Genomic DNA, 27525 nt, shown 5'->3' with positions numbered 1-27525 from the left:
CATGCTCTAAGAGGGTGCACATAGATTGGTTTCTCCAGAGACAGAGAGAAACAGTGTGAAATGCACGTATGTCTGCAGAGGTCTGGGTGATTCAGCTGGGAGTTCCCAGAAGCAGCCAGTGAAAGGATGCAGCGCTTACTGGAAATGCTCAGGTGTCATTTCCCCAGGACAGAGCGTTAGCGTAGGCGGTCGAGCTGGGAGGTTGCACTCAGTCACACTCACCAAACCAGAGCGCAGAGGGAGAAGATTGTGTTTTAGCAGTTCTCTCTTGTGGACTCAGTTTGAGCAACCTGTTCCCCAGGGGAGCTGGACTTCGTGGCATGTGTGGAAGGTGAGCAGGGGCCTTTGCCAGCAGCCGGGGGCTAAGGGGAAACGTCTCTGGTAAAAGAAATAGAATAGAATAGAACAGAATAGACTATTTCAGTTGGAAGGGACCTACAAGGATCATCTAGTCCAACTGCCTGACCACTTCAGGGCTGACCAAAAGTTAAAGCATGTTATTAAGGGCATTGTCTAAATGCCTCTTAAACACTGAAAGGCTTCAGGCATTGACCACCTCCCAAGGAAGCCTGTTCCAATGTTTGACCACCCGCTTGGTAAGGAAATGCTTCCTAATATCAAGTCTGAACCTCCCCTGGTGCAGCTTTGAACCATTCCCATGCATCCTATCACTGGATATCAGGGAGAAGAGCTCAGCACCTCCCTCTCCACTTCTCTTCCTCAGAAAGTTGTAGAGAGCGATGAGGTCACTCCTCAGCCTCCTTTTCTCTAAACTAGAGAAGCCCAAAGTCCTTAGCCGCTCCTCATAGGACATTCTTTCCAGCCCTTTCACCAGCTTTCTTGCCCTCCTCTGGATGCATTCGAGTACCTGAACATCCTTCCTAAATTGTGGGGCCCAGGACTGCACATTGTACTCAATGTGATGCCACATCGATGCTAAATACAGCAGGATAATCACCTTTATTAGTTGATGAATTGCTTGTTGGGGAGAGGCTAAGGTACTGCCATTCCCTCACTCTTGTAAGATGAGGACACTACAGAGGGGCATCATCTCTGAAAGATCTGGTGGGAATATGTGTTTACATACATACCTGACAGCAAATCCCCTTCTGAGACTTTATAGTATGTAACAGCAAGAAAAGGCCATATAAATGAGGAACACAAAAGAATTTATTGTTGAGGACTTCTAGGTTTACTGCCTGATATTTGATTTTCTTATAAGCTATTTCTAGTATTAAAATGGCGTGCACAAGTTTGTGTGCATCAAGTCTTTCATTAAGAAATTACTTATGTTCGTTTTACATGTTGTCTGGGAACTATTAACAATTATTAATGAGGATGCTATACACTATCACTCTGAACTTTTATTCAGTATTACACTGGCAAATCCTGGCCAGAAGGCTTGTGGGCCATGCTTGAGCAATAAGTGGAAGTGCAACAAGAAGAGTGGTGCAACAGTTGTACATGGCAGTGTTGCCACATCCCCTTTTGACTCTTGACTCTAACTTGCTGAGGGTCAAAGTGATTACTGTGTTTGAGGTTCAAAACTGTTTTTCCCTCAGATCAGAGAGCAAGGACCTGGATTCTTTTTGCCATCCTCTACAGTAGTGCGTTGCTGATTGCCTGCTGGTATCATGGAGGCACAGCTCACCCAAGCCCTTCTCTGCCATTGATGAGGCATCAGACAACAGCAGGATCGGTCTATCCCATCCCGACTTTTGACTGAGACCCTATAGTCTTGAGACGACCAAGATATGTTGCCTAACCAAGACGTCAGACCCAGTACTCGGGTGAAATCTGATGGTCTGTGATTGCCAAGCCAGGTAAGACAAACTAACGGCCCTTTCTGACTCCCAGCTGCATCATGCGTTGGGTCTGTGTTGCTGTGTGTGTGGTGTCCCACGGGGCCTGGAGCATGGTCGCTTTTGGGGTGCGTGGAGGGGGACCCAGGGCTGGGCCACTCGGGCACAGCCAAGGGGACAGGTCCCCACCAGGGAGGCTGTGGGGAGGCTCGTCATGAGGGGAAGGTGCTGGGTGCAGATGGAGCGAGTGCCCTGACATGCCTCCAGGAGGGCTCCCGAGAGCCAGAGGATGCTGTGCTTTCAAATCTCACCTGAGTTTTCCCCTGGGTGAGCGTGGCTGGGTTTCGGAGATGTTCTCAAACGGCTCAAGCGCTCACGTATCTGCAGGGTGTGCTAGGTACTCTCTCCATGTCTAACGCCTACCAATGTCTGCGGTGATTTTCACACAGTTCCTTTCCCAAGTGCTGCCTCTCCCTTCTGTCTCCTCTCCCCGACTGCAGCCGTGGATGTGTCCCCACCACCCAGCTCCTGCAGTGGGCTCCAGCTGAGCTGCTTTAGGAGGGGAAGCAGCCCCCCAGGGGCAGCTCTGGATGTTCGGTAGCTCCCGCCTCAGACATTAGCGTGACTGCTGATGTGTATCGCTCGCAGAGCACCGCTCACAAGGGAAAATTCTCACGTGTTCTCCTTGGCTCCTCTTTATTCCCAGTCACAGCAATTACGCGGCTGCTTTTTGGCCTTCGTTTGTCCTAAGCTGCTGTGCCTCAAGTGAGTGCTTATTAGCACTTCCTTCTCTAAAAAAGAGTGACTGCAAAATAAGCCAAGGGTCATTTCCCTTCCCTTGAGGCCAGGAGACATCCTGGCTTTTAAATCAAGCTCCATAAATTTTAAGCCTTAGCATCTCATGTGTTTTGCCTAGAGAGGGGTGGAGGTTCCCCTCGAGAGAGTGAGGAAAAGTAACTGCTCCTGATATGACAGTACATTGTTTGGGCAAGAGGTTTTAGGGCATCTGAGACAAATGACAGCACAGACCAGTGAAAAAAGCAATCACTAATATACCAACTGTGTGAAATAAATCAAAAGAAGAAGTGGAAGAAGGAAGTGACCATTTTCTGTTTCTTGCATCATCTTTACTTGCATATCATCCTGCAGGGTTGGGCATCAGCAGGTGGACTCGCTAAACATCAGCCAGCAAAAAATGCTGCCAGTAAATAAAATGCTGTTATTGAAAATCAACACATATAGACTCTGTTACGTGTGATGAATGTAAACTTTTAGACTAAAAATACTCCCGATATCTGCAATGCTTACTATAGGCTTGGAAAGAAGGATTCGGTCTAATGTCAGAGGCTTGAAACTTTTACTGGTCCATAAAAATCCCAAATTTCCCAGCACATAAACTGCCTCCTCAGCACTACCCGTGCTGATTCTTTCTGCAAGTGATTCCAGTGGGACAAGCCATCGGAGAACAAGGTGGCTCCTAACAAGTGATATCAGGATTACGTGTTAGTGGGGTGATGTGGTAGGGAGATCAAGAGCTGCAATAGCTGGCTGGTTTCAGTGGTGAGCATGATATTTGTACCTCAACATGTTCTGCTCCTTTGATGGAGTATCCCTCTAATGCCTGTGTTTACATCCCAAGAGCAGAAGCAAGGCTGCACTAAGGAGTTCCTCTCTGCCCCTTCCCTTTCAGGATGAGGGTCAGTACTGGTCGATGGAGGTATGCACACCCAGGGCAAACGCCCTCACTGAGGCAGCACACCTGGCCTAGAAACAACTGGAGGTCTGGTCCTAGGCTTGGCACTGTTTCTTGGTTAAAGTCAATAGGTTCCCCATGTCCCCTGACTAACAAGTCCCACGGACACTAGTACTAGCTTTGCTTTTCCCTATCAAGCCCCTGACTTCTCTTGGGCCTCAGTTTTAATTTCTTTTCTACAGACACAATGGTGATGATGTTTTAAGTTGTATATTCAGGAGGGCTTATGGCCCAAAGAAGTCCAACTTTTCCAAATCCATGAGCTGCTTAGTGAGATTTTCACACAGCCCCGAACTGCAATACAACCCACCTCCCACACGTGTGTCAAGGGCTCATTCACTCCATCCCACGGCATGACCACGGCAGGACAGTAGCCTGACGGTTTCATCCTCAGGTAGGGATTAGACCACCAACACCCCATCCACCAGTGCAACCCACAAGGTGTGTACGTGGGATGGTGCTAGCATAGGAGCCACACCTGAACACAAGCTGTGTGTGGCATACAAGCCCACTTCTGCCCGAAAATCTAAGCATTGCTCAGGGAATGGAGCAACCTACGTACGGAGGAAACCTGTTGTCATTTTCTCTGGCAACTGATAGGGCTATGGGTGAGGGTGTGCCAGAGTGAGAGTGAGAAGCCAGGGAATCAGAAGAATATTATTTCTTGATTTCTATGCTGCAATTAAGAAAGGGTTGTGTTTTTCGTTTTCACGTGCCTCAACTCCCACCAGCTGCACGCACCCACCCACAGCATGTGTGCTGTGTTTTTATTACGGCTGTAGCCTCAGGTAGTGTGGAATCGGGGCCAAGCATACATTAGTAAAATTAGAAGAAATATCATCTGACGGGTCTGGACGATGCTGTGGGCAGAGCATATTTGGCAAGACTCTGCTTCCTTCGCAATCCAGCCCAGAGACATTCCCTGATCCTATCTGAACAGGGACTGAACTTGCAAAACGAGTCCCAGCTTGCAAGCTGTGAGTCAGGGATGTCTTAAACACTGCCTCAGCATCCAACACCAACAAGCTCTTTTTATCTTGTTCATCCTGCTTAAATAAATGCAGTGAGCCCTCACGTTAATAGAGCAGCCTTGAGGGCTGCAAGGCATAGGTCTGGTTTTTTCACACCCTCCAGCATTTGGCCCGTTGTATTTGGCCATTTTTGACCCATTATTCTCCTCTTCTCTGGCTCAACTAATGGGACTCTTGACTGCACTGCTCACAGTGGTTTGAAACTTTCATCTGCTCCATATGGCCATGTTCGTGTTCCTCACTGGTGAGCCATAAGGATATACTCACTTTAGTGGCTTTCTCTGTGTAGCAGCCTTTGAAGGATGTGTGTCTGTGCTTAAAATCAAGTATACTTTCCAACTTCTTTTGAGTACCATCCTGTTAAAGAAAGCCTCCTTCACAACTCAAGAGATTTCATAAAATGTCTGTCAAGATGGGCAGGAGTCTGTGGAATACCCTGCAGCACCCCTCCATTGTATCTGCAAAAGACTAATTAGAAATGTTGTGTTTGGGAACCATTTGCTGAAAAATGGTGATGAAAAACATCAAATCAGAGGAAGACAGGACTTACATGGATCTCTTCCAGAAAATCCCACCTGGTAATGCTATTGCAATGGCTCAAGCAACCCTTGCCCAAGTTTCAGTGAGAAAGTGCAGATGTAAAGGCAGTAAGGAATAATGACTGCAAAGGTGCATTTACCTTATTACTAGAAGATGGAAAAAGAAAACATTATTTAGCTATGAAGTAAAGGAATTTAAGGCAAAAGTTTGTAGTGACAAAGAGTAGAAAGCATAGTGTTTTGTTCAAATACAGAACAATAGAGACAAAAAGCTGATAAAAAGGGACTACATGGGATGTGTCTGATGCTTTCATAGCCTTGATTTATCTTACTTCAAAGATGGGCAAGTCACAGAGAAGAAATGAGTCCTGCACAGTAATAAACAATTTGCAGTACTGTATGGGAGAGAGTCAACTCCCGCATACCACGGATGTACCAAGATTTACCACACTCTCATGTACCAAGAAAGACACATTCAAGTCTAAATTTCTAAGAAGGGAAAAGAAGGATCAGATTGGAAAAGAAAATAAAGGCAGCTTGAAACTGGCTTTTATCTTAAATATATTTTGCTGCTCTTCCACAATACAGTGCAATGCAGTCTTCATGCCCCCTTTCTCACCTTCCTTTTGTTTTGCAGTATCAGTCATTGCTCTTTACATGTCAGTACTGCCCACTATCAGCACAACGCACATATTCCTTTAACAAACACCACCATTCCCCTCTCATGGGCTTAGGATGAATTATTTCAGAGATATCATTCAGGGGCCTTAAATATATTGGCTTTAGAGCTATTTTTACTTGCAAGTGCTTGAGCCAGACCTTTGATGTTTGGGTTCAAGGCGAAATAGAGAACACATTAAAATAAGCAAGAGCTGGTGGCTTTGTTCTAAGTGTTACCAGAAGCCAGGGTGAGACCCAGAAGAGGAAGAGAAGGGAATTGCCAAAGATTTCCGTTGCCTACTTACTCTCTCCAGGGTTTGTAAATCTGTCCTGTAACACTCTTAATCCCTCCTCCTGCAGGGGAGCACGGTATCATTGAAATCTTCACTATCTCCTGCAAACAGAGGTTTTAATGCAGCCCTTTGTTTATTGTCTCTGCAATTCTTTCATTTTTCTGGAGATAAAAGGGGTCATTTCTTCTCTGGAGCCTGAAGGCTCAGGGAAGTTAGCCAGTGTCCTACCCTGCTCTGCCTCCCATCCAGCACTTTGACAGGCGTGGACTAGTCCATGTGCAGACACTGCCTCACTGGACATGCCAAAGGAATGGAGTGCTGGAGACCATGGCATGACGATTTTCCAAATTCAGGGTGAAGGGAAGGCAACCACAACTACCGGGCTTGAAGTCGACATCCATACAGCACGGAAAGCAGCCTCTGGAGAGGCCTGAAGGCCATCGCAGCTGTCTGCTGCCCAAGGGTCTCCTCGCTAATGTTGTGCGCAGGGCCTGGGGGCTCCCTGCGTCTTTGCCAGGACCCTGAGCGTTGGGTCTGAAGAGGTATGAGGGGCTTGTGTACTCCTCCATGGCACTCCGTGGCTATGCTCAGGGCATGTGCCATGCAGGAGGGAGGCAAGCCCGGTCCTGAGAGCAGCCTTGGGAATACCCTTAGCCTGCAGTATCGATGTCATCAGAGGTGGCAGGGTTCAGGAGGCTGACCTGACCTGCTCCTGCCTCCCCACCCATGCAGGAGCTGAGGAAAGTCAGAAGCGCAGAGCAGCCCCAGCATAGTCCTTTTGGTGAGTCTGACCTGAGATGAGACAGAAGCTTTCTCATCTAGTGCCACCTAAAAGCGAGAAGTAAGATTGTCCCTGTCCGTCCTCAGTGGACTGTACAGGGAATGATTCACATCCAAACTGAAACCATCCTGGGAGTGTGCCCTGGTAGATGTGCTCCCTACCTGCTGTTTCATCTAATGAATTTTACTCACCTTTTACTACATCTTTCAGCATGAGGATAGACCCATCATTTGTCTGTAGCTATTTCAAGGAGACTTTGTATTAGAGATAGCCCAGTATAAACCTGCTGTGTCTAACATGCATATGCAGAAAGGCAAATTAATTTAAAAAAAAAAAAAAAAAAGGAAATCCTATAGAAGTCATTTTAAAGGAAAAATATGCTGGGAAGAATATGAGAGAATAGGAAGAAAAGGTTGGAGAAAAAAATGAAAGTAAATAAATCACATATAAGTAAGCAGGGGAAATGCACAGTACAGCAGTATGGTGTTGATGCTAAAATGGGAGGAGTTTTGAATGTTATTGAACAGAGAAATTACCCTGTCGCACCTACAGAGATTAGCAATGTGGCCAGGAAATAACATAATGAAACTGGAATAAAATAGGATACCAGCACTCGGGAAAAAACATATCCCTGAAGGACACTCAGAAGCAGCTGTGTAAGGAAAGGCTGGGAGGTGATATAGGACAACAATCTACATGTAACTTTTGGCAGCCAGCTTGAATTGCAAAAGACCAGTGCCATTCTCAGTGGGCATCACACTAACTGGCTTGGCTTAGATACAGCTGGAAGGTTGCTGTTATTTTCTTGACATCCCAATGCCAAACACTGTAAAATCAGAGGCCTCAAAGAAGAGTAGAGACATGATCAGATCATTTGGTGTGGGTTTGATTTATGAAGATTAAGTGATGCTTAGATATAAGCTGGTGAAGAGATAAGAAAATAGCTGACATGAGCCTACAAGTATTTGAAGATGTAGGCAGAGTCACATAAAAGTGCTTGGAGAGAGAGAAAATAGGACATGATAGGAAGAAGGGAAAATTCCCTACCAGGATCGAGTAGACAAGACTTGGATATAGGGTCTTAAAGTAGAAGAAAATTTTTTTGCATGGGACCTTTCAAATAGCAGGAAATGTTCTGTAGATGCAGCCTTGCTTGGATAGGGTGAAAGATATTAGTTGCAGCTCAGACTTTTAAGACTCAATGCTTCTTGAGGAAAGGTGAATTTTAAAAGTGAGTTCGTTTCTGCCATGGATACAGTGAGCTGAAAAAATCATCACCTATTTCAGTTTTCTAAATTTCCTTTAAAAACATTATGTGCAATGAGCAATCAAAGGAAGCCAAGAAGCTGAGAGCTAAAAGTTAGCAAAATCATTAAAGAAACAGCAAAGAAATATTAAGAGCACAATGCATTCAAATCGGCACAGAGGGCCAGATGGTACATACCCGAGGGTATTAAAGGAATTAGCTGAAAAACTCTTAGGCCCATTATCCATTATATTCAAGTGCTCCTGAAGAACTGAGGAAGCCCTGATGACTGGCAGAGGGAAAATATCACGCTTCTTTTCCAAAAGGGGAATTACAGATCAATTAACTTAACATCCTTTCCAGGTGAAACTTGGTCTCTAATAATCAGAAACTACTAGTAGTTGTTCTGCAGGAAGAACAAAACAGAAATGTGTTACACACAAAGACAGGTCACATTAAGAGAAGCAGTTGCATCCAAGTGATAGATTCTACAGTCAGATTATGCTCACAATGTTGACGGGAGGAGGAAAACCACAGGGGGTGTGTGTTGGGTGATGAGAGTGAAGAATAAGCAGCTGCTTATCCATCATGTGGGATGGAGTATAAACCATAGTGGGCCATGCTGGCAGGAAAGGGAGCGGGATACAGTCCCTTGAGTTGCTCAGTAAATTTGCCCTTAAGGGTTTCACTCATTGACAAGACAACTGGTTGTACAGAGAGCTCTCCTGCAGAGAGCTCCTTGATTTCAGTAAGTAATTTTATTCCGTTTCTTCAGACATAATATTCCTGTAGATCCTGATCCGTCCCTATAAGATTCCATGCAGACACAGTTGACTTTAACAGTGGTTGGACTGGGCCCAAAGCAGAACAAGAAAGTTGTAGGGTGGATACAGAGAATAACAATGAAAGAGATTAAAATCAGCCCTTACAATAGAAAGTGGAGTATGCTTGTAAATATTGCCATGTTGGGCTCCTCAGGGACTCCTGCTGTGTTGGACATTATATTCATCTGCAGTAGCATCGAGGAAGGAGAAGAAAAATACATCAATCAAATTCAAAGATAACACCCAGCTGGAGTGTGAATTGCAAATAATTTATTAGAAGCACCATCCTAAAGGGATTTCAAGAAATGAAGAGTGGGACATAGTGGGAATAGCAAGAAATTGAACAAATCTAAGTGCAGAAACATCCACAGTGTAATAATGCTCATTGAAGAGAGGTCAAAACAGTAAGCCAGAGGTTGTGGAGAGCACTAATCCAGAAAAGACCCTTGGATGCAAATGTTGATAGAAAACTACAACTGATAATTCATTAAAAAAAACCCAGATCAATCCACTTTTGAAGTGCTAATAAGAATACCACTGGGGCAGGGCCTACTGAACAGAGTGCCGGCAAACAGGTAGTGTTATAGATTAACTGGTATAGACAAGAGGGTGGAAGGAATGACCTATTTACTAGGAAGATCAAAGGAAATAAACTCATACATAGCCTGGAAAAAAAGGGAGGCAGCAAGGTATAGTCTGATATAGAGACAAACCTTACCATGAAAGAATGCTGCTGAGTGGGAGGGAGAACCAGGGCTCATCAGTTGGCAATGGTGGGGCTACATGGGCCACACTCAGACTGGGAAAGGGGATAATGATTTGATGACTTGACAAGATCTCCAGCAGGATTGGCTTGCAAAGTCTCCATTGTCCAGAAGAATAAGGGTTTAAAACCACCATACACTCTGGTCCTCTGGTTCTCCACCTACATGGAGACTTGGCTGCCTCTGAGTTCACGGCATGTTTACAGCTGTGATTTTCAGCAATGTTCCTTGGGCCAATAGATGTGAAAATGCAAGCAAAATCAACAGAACTTGAATAGTGGGGGGAAAGCGTTACGGCAAGTGGAAGGAAAGTCGCTGCAGAAGAGATGGAAAATCCCAGCTGCATGGGGTTAGATCATTCCAGGTGTGTACAGCCAGGGGTGGGCAAGGCAAACGTATGGTAGGTAAAGAAAAGGACATGAATTATCACATGGAGAAGCCCAGTCCCAGCATGAGGATTGCAGATGTCCTTTGCAGTGGTGCTATTTATTCCCCTTTTCTGGAGACTAATCAACGTGAGCCAGAGGAGAGATAAATTTCATCTCCTTCTTGATATCCCTGTGGTAGTTCTATGGTTCTTCAGTGTGGGAACTGGGAGAAAGCTATGCTACACTGCCATACCTCAAGGACTTAACTCCTGTTAGCTCACAACCTCAACTAGACTTTCACTATAGACAGGAGATTAATGCTACATGTGAATCCTAGTTTTGTCCATCACCTCTCGGTGTCTCTGCTTCCCCTGTGGACAACACCACCCAATCTGGGAAAAGATGAGAGGACCTATTGGGAACTTCAGTGGTTACCTTACAAAACTGCCGGACCATTCCACCAGTGCCCCCATTTCTCTGTGTTGGCTGCCCACCAACTTCTGGCTGGGATTCACAGCGCAGGTTATGATCCAGAAACCTCAAAATGTGTGTGGCCAGCTAGCCAATTCTTCTTCATTTTCACACACATTATTTCCAAGCATTTACTATTGTGGGGCTTTCAGAGGCCTACAGCAGAGTGTGTCAGCAGCAGGCCCTCTGCTCTTGAATTTGCACCCCGTAGAGAGACTCCTCATTCTTATCTGATCTTCACCAGAAGTGGCAGATCTTCAACTCTCTGCTCAGGCAGTGCTGCTCACAGTAGGCTGAGGAATTCCTGGCAATTCTTCTGGGTGGAAAGGCTTTCGCTAAACGTAAGAGATATGAAATCCGCCTACACGTTTGGGAGGGTGACAGCACATTATAATCATACGGCATCACTCGAGTGCCCGTAACAGCGACTGTAGCAACACTAACGGAAGCTCTGAAGGAAGGGAATGAGAAATTCACTCCCACCACTTGACTCATGTGGGTTGCTGCTTAGATACAGGTTGAAGCAGCCACTGAAGTCATGGGTGTCTGTGGGCTGCCGAGTTTCTAACTTGATGTTTTATGGGGCTCTGCCTATCAAAATATTTGGGATCTGCTCATCTCTGGTTACCGTGCAGGTTTCAGCAACATGTTTTGGCTGCACCAAAGCCATAGTAAGGCACCATCTTGCTCAAACGCTGGCTGAGTTAGCTGCATTTTGAGCATGGTTATCAGGGAAAGGCCATGCGTGTACAGTAACTCTGAGCTGTTGAAAACAGTTTTAAAGGGGCATCCCAAGGCTCCAGGGCTGCTATTCTGACTGGACAATGTGGTGCTTACATAAGTATTGTTTCAGAGAAACAATCACGATGGCAATATGCAGATATGTGAACAATTGTTGGATTTCAGACTGGTAATCAAGGACCCAAAATTAATATTATATTTTCAAAGGAAATGTTACATTGTCTAATCTTCAAATTGCACGCCACTTTGGTGTTACGAAATGAGAGGAAGTGCAGGCTGGTGGTTGAGATGGTGGGACGAGTAGTGCAGGGTCAGTTCCTAGTTCTAGCCCCGACTTCCTGAACCCAAGTTACTTAATCCTCCTGCCCTTATGTCCAACAGTTCCCTATCAGGAAGTAAGGGTACTACTACCTTTCTCCATGCTTCTTCTATTTCATCTATTGTTGTGGTTTAACCTCAGCCGGCAACTAAGCACCACGCAGCCGCTCACTCACTTCCCACCCCCACCCACTGGGAGGGGGGAGAAAATTGGGAAAAGAAGTAAAACTCGTGGGTTGAGATAAGAATGGTTTAATAGAACAGAAAAGAAGAAACTAATAATGATAATGATAACACTAATAAAATGACAGTAGTAATAATAAAAGGATTAGAATATACAAGTGATGCACAAAGCAATTGCTCACCACCCGCCAATCAATGCCCAGTTAGTCCCCAAGTGGCGATCCCCCCACACCCACTTCCCCCAGTTCCTATACTAGATGTGACGTCACGTGGTATGGAATACCCCTTTGGCCAGTTTGGGTCAGGTGCCCTGGCTGTGTCCCCTCCCAACTTCTTATGCCCCTCCAGCTTTCTCGCTGGCTGGGCATGAGAAGCTGAAAAATCCTTGACTTTAGACTAAACATTACTTAGCAACAACTGAAAACATCAGTGTGTTATCAACATTCCTCTCATACCAAATTCAAAACATAGCACTGTATCAGCTACTAGAAAGACAATTAACTCCATCCCAGTTGAAACCAGGACATCTATGAAATAATGGGGGGACACAGAGAGAAGATTTACTATAAAGATGCACAACCCCCTGCAGAGTGGAACACCTCATCTTGATTGACGACATATACATTATTGTTATTTATATTAATTTCAGCTGCCCCAACATATTCCCTTATACAAAGGAAGAACATTAGAGAACAACTATTATAAAGCATGGCTAACTAGATATTACATGGGTCTGTCTCTCTGGTTTAAAGAGGCATATTTATCTGTCTAGGTGTGACAATGTGTTAGAGGCTGAGTGGTTTACAAAGGGGCCAAGTCTTGTGATGGAGAGTTTATTGTGACTGAAAGGCCGAAGACTAGCTCTTCGTTTTCATGTAATGGCTCCCCAAACTAGCTATTAGTCACTATATGTCTACGCTGTGAAAGGGTAGCACGTATAATTAAAATTAAAATAGGTATTTGGTCATTTTGGGTACAGGTTACCACGCAAGTCTATTTTAATTCATAGTATAATATCTATTCTATGTTTTGCAAGCAAGAGTAAAAGTGTAAGGTATACTATTTTCCAAATCATGGTGAGGCAACGATAGACTATTTAAAACTTCCTATTCAGGTGAGCCATTATCCCCTTTTCTTCTTTCAAATTTATGATCGTCCTTCCTGCCTTTAATTATCCTAGTTTTCCTGAGGAAATCAAAACATAATAGTATAAACCAGGCATTTTGTTGTACATAATGCATATGATTTGCCTTTTAACTTTAACATTTTCTACCCATCTAAGGCTAAGGCTGTGGGCATGAGTCAATGCTGTGATGGTGGTGAGCAGGTTCTGCTGCCTGGTTGGATTTGTCTGGCTTATTCCCCAAAGTGTCTGAGGACACTCGGGGCCACATCCAGGCCTGAAGTCCTCTCATACAATCTCAGATGCTTGAAAGTCAGGAGCTTAACCTATGTTAGGCACCATAGTCACTGGAGAGACAACTCTGCAGAGCAATTCTTCACATGGCTCTTCTATGGTCATTGTAAGAGCATGAAGAATCACCACTGTTGCCAACCAGGCAGGGTAATTAACCCTTCTCGCTGGAGAACGTATCACAACGTGACAATCTGGTAAGAAAAAAAGCTCTGCCAGGGTCTAAAGGGGTTCATGCATAACTGCCCCTCCACCTATTGGGTTCAGGGTGACCAACTGCCCTGGAATTTATACAGTTACAAGGAAACAGCCTGATAGTGATCTAGGTCCTTCCACCCAAACCATCCCCACAAGGTCACATACAGCTTTCAAGTCCATAAACAGAAGCCTTAGGTATCTGCTGTGCCCTTGTACTCAGCTTCCTGCAGGGATTGAGTTGTAGACATCTCTGAGATGAATTCTCCTCCATACCCTCTTGCCAGCTAATAGGGAAGGAAAGTTTAAAATTTCAGTTTCATTGTTTCTTACCCATGCCTGCATGAATTTATTCTAATAAATGGGATGGAAGGGGAGGTGTTAGTGTTTGCAAACCTGTTCTTGGCAGTATTGATGTGCCATTGATTTATGTTTGACACATGTCACTTTCTGTTTCTGTTCTCAACAATTGTAAGTGACCTGACACAGAGCACACTGAAATCTGTGGGGTTTGGAGCAGGTCTGTGATGGGCTCAATGTGTAGAAACGCTGAGTATATTGATAATGCATGAGATTTTCAGTCAAGCTGGGGAAGCTGTGCCAAACTTTGAACTGCCTCAACGTTACTTCCATTGATGAAATACCTTTTAACGTTATGCCCCATCTGAACTTTTCACAGGGACTAACTTAATCCTCCTTCATAAACCCTGTAGCAATAGCAGGGTCATATTTTATAACAAAAATCACAGTTTTACTTTGCATTTATAGAGGAGACTAATCTTTACAGTAAGGCTTTCATCACTGCAGCTTCTTCAAAGAAGTAAAAGGACATAAGGGAAACAGAGTTGGAAATACTGGGGGTTTTTTTTAGGTAGTCAAATGCTGAATCACTGCAAAATATGCACTGTGCTCTTACACCTGCTGCCAAGGAAGAGTGAGAAAACAGACGCTTTTCCCATGTTTGTCTGTGTCATCCTCTCATAGTGTCTGTTCCACAAACAACACCATTTGTGCATTTGAGCATCGACAAGCTTGCAGATTGAACTCTCATGTAAACCAAAGGTGAGACAGACCCTGGTTGAGGAAAGTTCTCCAGGTTATACTGATGTCCTCTTGAGGTTACTTTGCTGAATATGGGTGTGCTGAACACATTCATAACTTCACTCCCATGGGTAGATGGGACAATTCACAGCAACCAGTCTGTATACGAAGCATAACCCCTGTGGCCACTAAATACTAGTTTCTTCAAATTTGGTAGCTATCTGAATCTCTACATTTTGTACATATTCTTTACGAGCAGTAGCATTTGAGTTGCAAAAGCAAGTCCTGCCAGGGCAAGCATTTCTGTTGGTTCATTTAAAATTTGTTTTCCCTAAACACACACATGTGGCAATGCAACATTCACTTTCTACTCATTTGCCCCAAAAGGCCATGACAATGAGTGTTAAGTAAGATGTGAAGCAATATTAATAACATTTAAATTGTAATTACTGTCCATAGGGCATAGATACAAGTTAATACACCTCCTTCCACACTACAGTAGGATATATTTTGTTTTCAAAATATCCTAAATGGAGTGACTTCCTGGAGTCTCTGCTGCTCCCATATGTTGCTTTTAAATATCAGATGAGTTTTTCCAGTTGGTTTCAACATCTTATGCTGTGGCCAGCTGATGTAAATTGGCATAGGTCCATTATACCATTGGAAATATGTCAGTCTATGCCAGCTGAGATTACAGCACAGTTCTAGTTTAAAATACACTTAACATCTTTTTAGTTCTTTCTTGAACAATGCTGGTTAAGTCACCTGTTTTATCTCAGCTTTTGTCCTCAGTAAAGTGTATGGGTAAAAGTTAACATCCTGGGGAAGATGAAAGAGAACAGGACCTGTCCCCACTCCATCTTTAAGGCAAATATCCTTTACAAAGTCCTGATGGGAGGGACTGAGTTTCCATAAGACCAGTAGGATAGAAGAACATAATTTACCATTTTATGTGGTTCTGAAAACAGTGCTAAATTCAAAGCATTGAAACAAATCTTTTTGGCTTCAGCTCTGGTGCTGCTTAAATTATTCACTGTAAACATATGACCATACTGATTTAACACTTTTGCTGTTCTTTGTGATTTTGTTGAATGAGATGACCTTGATTTGCTGCCTGTTCAAAGCAGAGTCTTGCCTATTAAATAACTTTCAGATGTTCACCTTGGGCTGCCTAAAGATATTACTGATAAGCTCACATAATTCCTCCCCTTGAAGTGGCAGTCTAGTTATATCAAAAAGAAATACAGACACATTGATCTCATGCCCCCATGTAAAGTACTGCTTCAGCAGAGCTTTGTACTTGCCTGGAGTCACCACGTCCTGGCAGTCCCTCGCATGGTGTCTCATCTCCACACCTTGATGTTCCCCATGGGATGTTGCGGGGGGCGGGCTGTCAGGGACTAGTGACATTCTGGGATGGAGCAGTTAACTCCTATGTCTTCTCCCCCACCCTGGGTTCATTTTGCCCAAGTGTCTTTGGGATGGCTGCTGGTACCATGAGTGAAACCGAGCATGGCGAGCAGGGCTGTCGATGGGGATGGCGAGCTGGCCTAAGCAGAGGCTGAAATGGAGTTTTCCCAAATGTCTGCCAGCTGCAGGAGTGGCATTCTAGTTCAGCAAAAGCCACTTTCCCACCTGAGCTCACTCCAGCACTAGGCAGTGCGGTATAAACCCACAGTGGGGTATATCCTGACATGTCCCTGAGCTTGGCACTCCAGTGATTTCCCATTGCTTTGAGGGAAGAGCCCAGCTCAGCCGTATGGGAGCTGCTCTCATGGGCTCTGGGAGCCTACAGATAGCCGTCCCTGCTCTTTGGCCCCACCGCCAGCCACAGCCTGTACTACAGGGAATATGCTCCCCTGAGCTGTTCCTTGATGTATTTTGAGTTAACAGGAAACATGGGTAGTAACCAGCTATCTTAATAAAACCAGAAAGGATGAACAAGAACATAAAGCAAATGTGGGTTGATGAAGCTGAAGCATGGATAAAGATGGGTGTTGTCTAAGTGGTAGGCGATTTACTGGACTAAATGTACCTCCTGCCGAAAGTTCAGTCGTTGTGGGAAGACTCATTTAGGTTGACTGTAATGGATGTCCCTGGGTCGTGCGGTCCCTGAGGTATAGAGCTTCAGCTGTGGAACAGAAGGGGTTTATCACAGCTGTTGTCCTTGCAGGGCCAACACTGGCTCCTTTCCTGTGGAAAAAGTGCCCCTTTTGGATGCTTTCAGAGAACTTCAGGAAACTGTCTGTCAGAGACCCCTCCTCATGCTCCCCAGCCTTTCCTGGAACATCTTACTTCTTCCTTTTCCCACCTGGAGAAGTGCATGCCACTTTGGGGCTTTCCCTGCCTTCAGAAGGGAAAATTTGGATTTGGTTTTTTTTAAAAGCATTTTTCTTAAGTCAGAATCATTTAAATCTCTGTCCTATTCTTGATATTTTAAAAGCCTGTTTTGGACCATTCAGCTCAAGTCTGAGGTTTGTGAGAGTTAAGTGTATGAGTGAAAAAGAGCTGATGATACACATTTCTGTCTCTATCTTTCTATACCCTCAGCTTGTCTGCCAGGCAGTGCACTTGCTGCTTTTCAGATTCTCTGGTGATATCTGAAATCCGCTGAAGTGTGAGTGGGAAAGCAAGAAGGATGCCATTTGGGAACTGGTGATTTCAACATAAGCACGTTACTGTGCTGCTTTTATGCAGCAACAAAACAAAGCTTAAAGGTCTCCTCTGTGCATGCCATTTTCAGTATGTCGGGGAAAATATATTTTTACATATATAAAGCAAAGCAAGCTCTGGGAGGCTGCCAGCTCCCTCCAGATGTCAAAAACACTAGTACCTGGAAAGAATAAGTTAAAACCTCAGAGCTGTGTGAAATAGTAAAATGCAGGGCACAGACTTGAGTAGTAAAACTCTTCTCCAAAGCAATTTGAGGATGCCTATGTGCAAGGTCATGCTGGTTTTAGCTGTCCCTTTAAATGTCCCTCTTGTCAGAGTCTGCAACATAAAAAGCTTTTGGTAAGTTTGGGGCTGATTGTCATGTCCAGGGGGCATTTAAATATGCCTCTTTTGACCTGAAGGAAACATTGCTTGCCGAGGGAACTAAATGTCAATCCAAACTCAAATGTGAGTGGTAGCATTGTTATCTGTAATCCTGAGTGCAGATGAAACTTCCAGCACTCACTGTATAAAATGCTCTTCCGCAAGGTCCGAGTCGAGTCCATGAGATGTTTGAACTTGATCCTGTTCTGGTTTAAGACAGTTTGGTTGTGTTGCAGCCCTCAGCAATTCTGCCAGTCTATGCCAGCTGCACACATCTCCCTGGCCATCGGTCTTCACAGTGTGTTGCACCCAGCAACTGGCAAATATTCAGTGGTTTTTTTGTTGCTTGTGTTTCTCCTAATGGAACTCCTAAGTAACCTAATTGGTAATTCACATTTTAATGAGCTCCTTATTATGGGGTTAATAACCTGCATTATTTTGTGTGGTTATAACCATTAGCAGCTTGATGTTAAATGGTTTTAATTTGTTTTGATGCACATCTGTTGACTTAGCACCTCAAAAAGTAAATAGTTCAGTGCAGATTTGATCAGGAACAAATTTGGGATATGCCCTTGAGGTCCTAAATGTAGGCAGCAACCCTCCCACTATCTGCTCTTTTTCAATTCGCCTTATGAAGACTTTCCCAAGACCCAGCAGGATGCGTTTTTCCAATATGATGCTCCACAAAGTTGTCCCTCCACTGCAGTAACTGGTGGCAAGCTATTGTAACCCAATGGGTTGTTTCCACAGCATCCCCCTAGGTATTCAGCTCAAGGAATGAATTGATACTGGCACCTTGGGAAAAAAAAAAAAAAAAGGAGAGAAATCTGAAAAGGGACCTGAATGGGTGGGGGAGGAGGAGGAGGACCGGTTCCCAGGGATTTCACACATAACTTCTGTTGCTATGGCAATCACTCTGTCTGTCTGTACTTGCTCCAGAGCAACAGCTTCATCCGGAGCTGCACAGTCAGGCAATTTCAATAGTTCTCATTTGGGAGCGTGGGGACAAGCAACGGGGATGAATTCTCAAAAAAAATTGGTGTTGGGGGTGTGTGATAGAGAGAGAAGAAGAGTTTGCAAATATGCATTAGCCTGGTCCCTGCTCTCACCAGGGTGCCATCTGGGGCACGTCTGTGTATGGCACCCAGCACAACCACCACCTGAGGTTCAGCTGGAGCTTCTAGGCAGAGCCACGGTACAGATAAGCAGAAAGGTTTGGGTCAGGGAAGTGAGAATTCAGCAATCACACCCTCCAGCATATGGAGGAACTGCAAAATGTGTCTTGTATCCAAACTTCTCTTTTACGTGCTCTCAAACTAGCAGGATAGGAGAAAGTGTTGAATCATAGATATTGTCCTTGGTAAAACACCGTCTCACCCACATTGCTTATAACACTAATAGAAACACGGCACAGACAAGAATCTGTGGGAAGAGTGAATCACTGGAAATGACATATTTATATAGCACCTCTCGGCATCGTATTATGGCAGCTCTGCTTCCGCGGGATCTGATCCTAGAGGTCCTGCTGCGCTCTAGACCTTGAGGATGGTACTCAGCCTTCAAGCTCTGCTTAATCATGGCTTTTCCAAATACAGGAGCCAGTCAAAGCATCCCCTCCAATAGGGTACCAGGTCGCTCAATTCCCTTGGCCTTGAGGCAGGACAGATTTCAGCTGTGCTTCATGATGCTACATGCCCACAGAACAAGAGCGTGCAGGGTAAGTCTAAGCCTGGGAACAAGTAGTCTTGCTTCTGCAGAAGGTATTTTCACCAGGGTAGAATCGAAGAAGAACTCCATACCTTCCCACACCCTTTTCACCGTGTGATTTCAGGAAACTGCTCCCTTGTGATGAAAAGTTCCTGCAATAATGCACCCCGAGGTGTTGGTTTTCAAGCTTTTCCAGTGAACAAGACGTGTCCTGCTTACAGAATTGTACTCGCCAGGGCACAGCTTGCCAAGTGCTAGGATTCAGACTCAGAGAATTGATTTTTTTTTTTTTTTCCTCTAAATTGAGCTGGATCAAGTCTTTGTAAGAAAAGAGTATTTTGGCACAGCCTGGATAGAAAACAGAGATAATGCCAGTTGCGTGTTAACTTTTCAACTGGCACGTATTTTGTTGTTTAGAGCTGGTACTAGTGGGATGTGATCTTCTTTCAGGTGCCAGAGAGGTTAATGTAACTGTCACTACAAGCATTTGAGTTAGGCAACACATATCTCAGTTTAAATCATGCTTCTCATGTAGACTTAGTGAATTGAAAGCATTTTGGATTTCAATCCACACTTCCTCTTTCAAGTCAAGGCTTCTTTCAGCTTCTCCAAATACTTTTTAAGGACTTTTTAAAGAAACTGAACTAAGTGGAGAGAGTGCTTGATACAATTTCCAGCATGTAGAGCAGTGTAAGCTCTGCACCACAACCATCACACCCAGCAAGCCTTGCTCTGAGCATGGACTGCATGGCAGCGCCTGCCATCCTTCCCTGAACCCTCCTTGCCACCAGTGATGGTCCAGAGGACCTTCTGCTCCATTTCCCTGCGTCTTCTAGAAATGTTTCCTGGCCCCATGAGCCCTGAAGTCCACTATTATCTGAAAAAAATGTGAGGTGTCCTCTTGTGTTCTGGTTGCTGGTGTATGTAGCACCATCAGGAAGGGAGCATCTGATCAGGGAAAACTATCAGAAAATCCTGCTCAGAATAAACACTGGGCAACTCAGGGAAGGGTCTGTTTTGTTGGGCCACACAGCTCCCCTGGTTTCTGCTGGCTGGAGTCATGTGAATCTCTCACGCTTTCAGCAGCAGGGTGGGTTTTTTCCCAGCTGTTGAAGTATTCCACTTAAATAAATGGGCTTCTAATGGGGTTGCCTCCCCACTACAAGAGTGAGAAGTAGCAGGACCTATCTGAAGTGAACTGCCTGCAATCGTGTTTCTCTTTGAGAAAAATCTCACTTTTTCCAGAGAGCTCCCGCAGCCTGGAAGCCTGGAGATAAGGTGAAGATAAAGGCAGAGCTGTGGGGCTGTTTTCATTGGAAGGGACAATAAAGTTGATGATAGTAAATGCTGAGTGTATGAGACTGAATGGATGGATGGAAAATTACTGAGATATTATGTGCTGCTTTATCTTGGGAACTCAGCAAGCAAATGTGATTTCTAGCGCAGCGTGATATGATACTAGCTGAGCTGCATCCTAAGATATACAGGAGAATGGCTGGCCTCTCCCTCATGCCAGTCTCTGCTCTTCTCAGGCTTCTTTTCAGAGTGCTTCACACCACGGACACTCTGTGGCCTGAGGACTGGCACGTCCACTGGGGACCACCAGGCTGTTGGGATTCATGTCCTACCTGTGCCACTCCTGGGAAAGTCATGCGGGACTGTTCCTCGCATCCCTTTGATTTTTCTCTCAGTTCTTCTGGCGTTCTGAGCCTTCATCTGCCTGTCAGTCGCTCTACGTTAATTTATTTTTTTTAAGGGTTAACAGCACTTCCCTTCCCACAGCCCTGTTGTGTAGATAAATAGGAGGTGCCTGAGGGTGTATACTCCAAGCCTTTCTGACAGAGTAAACCTGAGGCCAGCACTGGGAGTTGGCCGCTGGGACAGCAGAACAAGAGACCGTACTGCTCTTAAAACAACATCCAAACCAACGAACAAATGAGTGAGACGCCTACCATCTGAAGCCTTCCTAATCCTTACCCAGGGCTCACAGCTGCCAGAGAAAGTCTTTGCAGAGCACTGAGCCGGTTGAATGGAGGCACAAGGAGACTTTCTTTCCTCCAGCTTGCGGGTTGCTGTGTTGCACCAGAAACCTCCGCGATGACGGGAGGAATTCTTAAATTCAAAATGCATAAAAGCAGAAGGTTGCTGATGCAGCTGAGCTGGAATTAGGGTGGAGCCTTCGCCATTCCTTTATATTTTTCCCTTCCTCCTCCTCCTCTTCCCCGCCCTCCGCCCCCCCCAATTTCAGTGAGTCCAAGCAGGGACTGGAGGGCAGGAGTGGGACTAGGTTGCATGTGGGGAAGCACATCCAAAGTCCAAAGGGTGCACCTAGGAGCTTTCCAGGGAACCGATTGCAGCCTGTGGGTCATCTGTACCCAATAACCAGGTCTGCTCCTGGTTAGCCCCCATGCAGGGCTCAGCCTCATGCATTTGGATCCGAAATGGAGGAATGGTCTGTGACCAGCTCAACAGCAACCTGCACACTTCTCCTTTCCAAATTTCCTGCAGAAACACTCTGGGCACTGCAGAGACTACAGCTTTGTTTTGCTTTACACACGATGTTTCCAAAGGAAAGATGTTAGCCCTTGAAGCACAGCGAGAATGGGAAGGGTGGAAATAAAGGCATGGTCTACATTCCTTTTAGATATAAAGGAACTGGGGCCACCAGGGATTAACTTGCCCCATTGCCTTCTAATTTGAATCACAATCTTTTTTTTTTTTTTTTTACTCACAGAAAGGCACGTCCTTTCCAGAGGTAGGCACAGAGGTTTTCAGATGTGAGCTTCAGAGCTTCAGGTGGGGTTCCCAGTTGAACCTCTGGGGTCTGAGAAAAGAGCCCCTGTTCCCAGGCTGCACTGAACAATGGAGACAATTTAGCATCTCCCAGCAGCATGCCCATCCTCTCTTTGCTTTGGTCGATGGTGCAGAGCTTTCCTGCCCGACATGCTGTTTCTTCACAAGCCTGGAATCTGACAGGGCTTAAAAAAAGACAAAAATTATACAGATGTGCATTCCAGGCATCATTCCCACATGAACCGACGGGGCCCAAATTAGCCTGGATTTACACCAACGCAGTAGGTCAGCCCAGATTTGAGAACGGAGCTAAGCGTAGACTCAGGAGCCCGGCCCCACTGCCCCGATGTCTCTGCATCTCTTGGACCAACTCGGTGTGAAAGGGATGGGGAAGGGTCGGGGCAGACCCCGTTGCCATGGTCGTCTCTGCAGCAGCTGCTGTCTCAGTTTCCCCATTCCCAGGCCGGTCTGGAAGAAGGCTTTGGCAGGGATTGGTTAGTCCTGTGGTGTGTGCATGGGGAGGTTATCCTGTGTTTCCCTGTCTCACAGGTAATTGGAAGGCTGGGAGAGGGTCCCAAAGCCTTGGCTAGTATCCAAGGGGCAGCACATGTACTCTAATATCTCATACCACTGTTTCATGACCCACGAGAGGGCACTTCTCATTATGGGCTGCCCTGCATATTGACCCTGCAAACTGCAGATCTTCCTAGCAGCTTTGTGACTGATATTCATATATATATATATCTATATATATATATATATCTATATCTTACAGAGATTACTGGGCCAGAGCCTTAGCTGGCATAAATATGTGCAGGTCCAATAGGGCCAGCTGGTGTATGCCAGAAAATATGGCTCTGTGTGACTGAGGCTGAAAATCTTACTAGGAGGGAATTGTCTGTGACATTTTGTCACATGTCACATTCTTAGTAAAGCTGAGCAAATAACTCACTGTAAATCATCCAGTCAATGGATGCAGCCACATTGCTGCTTCCAAAGTCAGCATGAGACTGATGAGCGCTCTCCTCCCAAGCCCCAAATCTGTGCTGGGACAAGGGCTGGCCATGCACGATTCCCCCTCCCATCTCCCCAGTTCACTCGGGAAGGACCCCCTCCACGAGGCTGGAGAGAGGAGACAAGCTCTGCCTTGGAGTTCACATCCTCCCTAGTCTGGGCATGGCCAAATTATCCAGGAGCAATGTCCAGTATTCACAGATTAATTTCCCATGACTCACGATATAATAATTCCTGCCATAATTCGCGGTATGACTCCTAGCGTTGTGCTTCTAGGATTCACCATCTGAAATTTGAGGAGAACCGCGAGGGCTTGATTGGATGTGCGGATTACAGGGCGTCTCCCAGGGATCTCACGGCCCGAGCGGTGAAAGCACCCGGTTCTCGGCTACAAATGTTTCCAGCCCAGAAGTGTGGTGGATTTCCTGTTTGCAGAGATCCCAGATGTTTGCTTTAAAATTCACTCCAGCCCAAATGTTCATGCTGGTGAACTTGTTCGCTGGAGCGTTTCCAGAAAATGAATGCAAAAATGGGGCTGGGACACAGGGAGGGAGTGACAGGCGGTGGTTTATTAGTTTGCCGTGGGTGAATCAAATGCACACAGACACTGTCTGGGATTTGACCAGCCGTGATTGGAAAACTTGTAGGAATCAAGTAATGGAGATGGTAGAGGAAATCCTGTCATTCATTGTTTTAGTCTTACTGATGTCACTTTTATGTCCCTTTTATCCCTTGTCTCATCCAAGGCTTCCAGAGGGAAAGTTGTGACTGACAGTTCTGGTCAGACAACCAGACATGACGTGCAAGAGGTCAATTCATTCTCTGTTTGTCAGAGAGGAAGAGATTTATTTGCTGTAGGTACATCCGGCTTTGACTTCTTTGCGATGCTCTTTTGTTTATGCAAACCAGTCGGCTGGGGGCATGGAGGTCAAGATCTACATCCCAAGTAGGAAATCGGTGCTCAGAAATAGCAGCCCTGGGAGTTCACGAGATGAAGGTCCCTCCAGGCTCCCTCTCAAATGCACCCCATGGAAGGGAAAACAAAAGCCCTGTATTTCTACAGGACAGCATATTTATGGCTTTAAATTGCAAAGCCAAGCTTTATCACAATGCAACCAAATGATTTCAGGGCAGATACACAGAGGAGGTGATCGGGAACTATTAGCTACCCACATTTTTCAAGTGGAAATTCCAAGTGCTTTAGAACATGTTGTGTTTTGATAAATTTTGCTATACCAGCCCCTTTTGCAAAAACATTTGGGGATCAAGACAATGAGTCCCTCTTTTCTATTTAAACACAGAATAAAGGTCAGGTTTGTGCTCAAAAGAACACAGACTCTTAATAAATCTATTCAGGTGGCTTTCTTCTCTTGATCTGCAGTTATGTGGTAACCACTGGGGTTTTTATGAGCTGAAGGCTGTCTCTACATGACATAGGACCTCTCTTTTCTTTGCAAGTTACTTTTACTACTTGTTTGCAGCAGTGGCTTCTTTCTTGTTTTCCTAACTCATTGCTGTTAAAAATTGAAAGTGGTTCAAGTCTCAGGTGAAATAACTCCCTCCACCGACCCTGTTAATGATAGACCTATGTACTTGCCTTGCACTGAGTTCACGAAGTTGGTTGGTTTCCTTGTGCTGCCATCTACAGAGCAAGCAACAGGTAGTGCCTGGGGATTATTAACAGCCAGATAATTCCAAATTCTCCTCTTTCTTTAAATCTTTGCGATCAGTACCTTCTACAGCTCAGCTGGGACTGCTGGTTTTCTCTCTCAAGATTGTCCTTGAAGTCATCACCATAAGACCAGCAATCCAGATGGCTTTGCTGCAGGTCTGTGTCACAGGCTGCTTCAATACTAGGGAGATTCAAGTCTCCAACCCTCTGACTAGAGATCAAGAGCCAATTCTCAACTCTAGGAGTTTCTGGGCCATCCAGCAAGTGACCTCTTTCCGCCTAATTCTCACTTCATGCTTTGATTCTTCATCCTGGTCTGCACAAGACTTCTGTCTCTCCTTCAGCCATGTGAGGCTCTGAAATATTCTTGTGGCATCAGCGGTGACCTGTTTGGGGACACTTTTCTGCACACCAACATTCCTAGTGTGGCACAAGGGAACTGGAGTCTCTGCCACCGAGCTGCTGCATGCCCTCAGTCACATCACTTCACCCCAGTGGCGCTCTGAGACAAGGCAGGGTTGTGACATTCTTCTGTAAATGAGGGAAAGATTGCCTGGGGTGATCCTTAATCTTTCTATTGATTTCAGTAGTTTCAGGGTTAGGTCTCCAGAGCTAAGTATTGCTTATGCCGGATTGAGTGTTCTCTGTGTACAGGTACACAACGTTGTACCTGCAGGACCCAAGAAGTGGGCAAGAAACCCCTTGAGACAAGGAGGCTGATGGGAACCCAGTTACTGCTGGTGTTTCAGACATTGCAAAAATGTCCTTTAGCAAATCCTGATGGTACTTAAACAGTGTCTGGAACCTCAAGGTGCTGGATGGACCTTCTAACAGAAATGAAGAAAGCAGACGGGGAATGTATTGATTTATAACGTGTTAACAGCTTTAAAAATCTGATCCAGCCTGAATGCTCCAAGGGTCTCTGTATGAAACCCTACCCTGGGTGACTCCCTTTAGGTTAAAAATAAATGCTGCGTTTTCTGTATGCGGTGCAAATGACTGCAGTCAGGAAGTCTGGATGCAAAGTGTACGGACTGGCCTGCAGAGGGGATTGCAGCGCAAGGAAGTTTGTCACCGGGATGGGGCTGATGCTGGGTGTTCCCCTGCGGCGGCGAGAAAGAAGCACTCCGGCACGATGGCCTTCTCCTTCCTGTTGCGTTTGTTCCCTGGGATGGCAGCGGGCAGGAAAGCCCAAGGTCTGGTGCGAGGTTATAGGTTCAGCGCGCAGACCAGCGGCAGGGCGCACAGTAAAGACGTTTGCAGACACAGAAAAGCCAGACTCTTGGGAGGCTGCAGCAAGCACGGCCCGTCATTTCTCCAGCCCCGTGGGAAACAGGGGGGTTAAAAAGTGCCAGCCCTCCTGAGGGTCTGCCTGGGTCTGGAGAGCAACCAGGCACCGCAGAGGCAAGGGAAACGTGGTGCCCCCTCCGATCCGTTCGGTGCTGGAGGCTCCCGTCCCCCTTCACGACTCTTCCTCCCGCACAAAGTGGCCTTGCAGGAACCAAGGGGGGGAAGGGGCGAGCTACGGCTGGCGGAGCGGCGTTGGGAAACAAGCCTACGCGCCGGCATGGCATTACGCAGACCGGGCACTGCCTGGGCCAGCTGTAGCTCCCGGGACGGGCTGTGGGGCAGAGCTTTCACCCAGCTCATGGCTGAGTCGAGCTTGCCAAAGCAAGTAAAGATCTAACCTGCAGCTCCCTCAACGTGTTTGTGCAGCTCTTTGACTGTGTCTTGGAGAGGAAGGAGGGCACCAGGCAATAACTCACATACCTGCACTGGATTGTGTAAAATGTGGCTGTGAGCACCCGTCTGCCATGTTGCTGCATGTGCGTTGGTTTTATTACTCTCTGCCCCAACAGTGTGTACACTGGTATTTTCAGGGTGGGGTTCATCACAGGTTTCCATGATTTATTTCCCTTCTCTTTGCTGGGGTTTCTCAAGCCTCTGAAGAGGCTTTTGAGACTGATAGAAGGAATCACATTTTTGTGTCTCTGCCTATTTTTCTAGGTGGGGCTCTGTCCTAAGTGTCTTTGGCTTTAGGGTCACTCTGTAGTATCCGCAAGGAAGAGGACTGCGAATAGAGGGGGTTTATGCTGCTGAGGCAAGGTCTGAGTGCTCTGAAGTAGATCAGAAACTACCCTTGGCTAGGATAAGAATTGGTTTTATTCCCAAAGACTGACATGCAGGGCTCTGCAGAAGCCAGCACTAGCCAAGGACTTAGGGCCACCACGTAGCTTTTGCTGAAAGCCTTACTTACACTGTATGGACAGCCTGCTGGCCTCTCGTGTAGAATCCAAATCCATCGCAAAGGAGAGCCTAACAAGCAACAACAGCCAGCCTGACTCTTCAATGGCAATTCCCAGGATGCTTGCTCCACCCTACACATCCCACACGGTGCCTTAATTCCCCCGTGCCACCTTCCCCTCCCAGGCTGATGGGGAGCCGCCAACTCACCCGCGGCAGGGATCAGCTGCAGGCACTCATTGCTGCCTGCGGCTGCCTTGCAAGAGCCTGGGGGTACAGGCAGGCACTCCCCCTTTCCTGCAGAGGACATTCGGATTTATTTAAAAAGGCGTGATTGACATTAGTAGCATGCACAGCTACCTGGAGGCTGCAAAAGCCTGTAGGAAAAGATGCCGTGAGATGAAAAGAAGTCGCCTGTGGCGGAGGAAGCATCACGTTGAGCTGCTGCCCTCGGCTGCTGTGCAGCCCTGACCCAGGCAGGCGGTCGGGGTGCGCATCCATTTCCAGCAAAACTTCTCACCGGAGGCTCCCACGGGCTGCGGGGCCAAAGCTGCTGGAGTCTGCCATCCTGCCTCGCCTAAGGACTGGGAAGCTTCTCCCAGGTTTTTATTCGGGATCAAAGGAAACAGATTTGT

The 27525-nt window shown here is 46.0% G+C and overlaps 1 protein-coding gene across 1 annotated transcript in view; it reads left to right on the top strand.

Annotated features, from left to right (window-relative positions):
- Positions 1 to 1548: 1548 nt before the first annotated feature.
- GPR132 (G protein-coupled receptor 132) overlaps positions 1549 to 27525 on the top strand; it is an 85039-nt gene continuing 59062 nt past the window's right edge. Inside the window, exon 1 of the mRNA XM_010584129.1 lies at positions 1549 to 1823. The gene's annotated coding sequence lies outside the window, so the exon portion shown is untranslated. The remainder of the gene's footprint in view (positions 1824 to 27525) is intronic.

The sequence above is a fragment of the Haliaeetus leucocephalus genome, unplaced genomic scaffold (genome assembly GCF_000737465.1).
Source record: "Haliaeetus leucocephalus isolate CR32 unplaced genomic scaffold, Haliaeetus_leucocephalus-4.0 Scaffold944, whole genome shotgun sequence".
Lineage (NCBI taxonomy): Eukaryota > Metazoa > Chordata > Aves > Accipitriformes > Accipitridae > Haliaeetus > Haliaeetus leucocephalus.
The sequence above is the reverse complement of the archived record's forward strand: the minus strand, read 5'-3'. Positions and strand labels throughout refer to the sequence as shown.